Genomic DNA, 710 nt, shown 5'->3' on the forward strand with positions numbered 1-710 from the left:
CCCCCCCCCTGAAATCAACTAGGGTTTACTAAAAATAAATTCAATGAACCTGAAATGCCCTTCAAAAATGTTCACCCTCTTTGCCTTGGGTTAGAACCCTTGGGAAAAATGGTGCATATAATTTTAGGTCAACAAAAGGGGCATTGATTTAATTCATAAATATTTGAATTTGGGCATTTAAATACTATTAAATAATTCAAATGCTCAAATAATGTTGGAACTATTTTTTGGGCCACTGAAATATTTCAGTAAGTGTCCATAAATATTTTCAGGATTTTATAAAATGATTTAGTATTTAAACTAAATCAAAACAGAATAACAGAAATAGAAAAACACAAAAAAATAAAGAGGGAAAGGCCATGGGCCACTTACCTGGCCCATCTCCAGCTGGCGGCCCAGCCCACCCCGCTGCCTCCTGTCGTTCCCCTCCTCGGACAGAAGGACGCGGGCGTGTGCCCGGCGCTCGCCGGCACGCGCGCGCGCCACCTCCCCCCCTGCGCGCCACCTCCTGCTTCCGGGCTCCCTCCCAATGCCACGGAGACGGCCACGCACCCCCTGGCCCTCTCATTCCCCTCCCCCATGCTCATCCCCTCCTCTGTCTCTCCCCCTCTCTTCCACAGAACGCGGCCGTCGCCGCCGACGAGAACCACCACGGCCACAGCCACCCCATCGCCCCTCGGTTGTGCCCAAGAGCTCCGCCACATTGCCGG

Source organism: Triticum aestivum, chromosome 6A (assembly GCF_018294505.1).
Source record: "Triticum aestivum cultivar Chinese Spring chromosome 6A, IWGSC CS RefSeq v2.1, whole genome shotgun sequence".
In the NCBI taxonomy this organism is placed as follows: Eukaryota; Viridiplantae; Streptophyta; class Magnoliopsida; order Poales; family Poaceae; genus Triticum; species Triticum aestivum.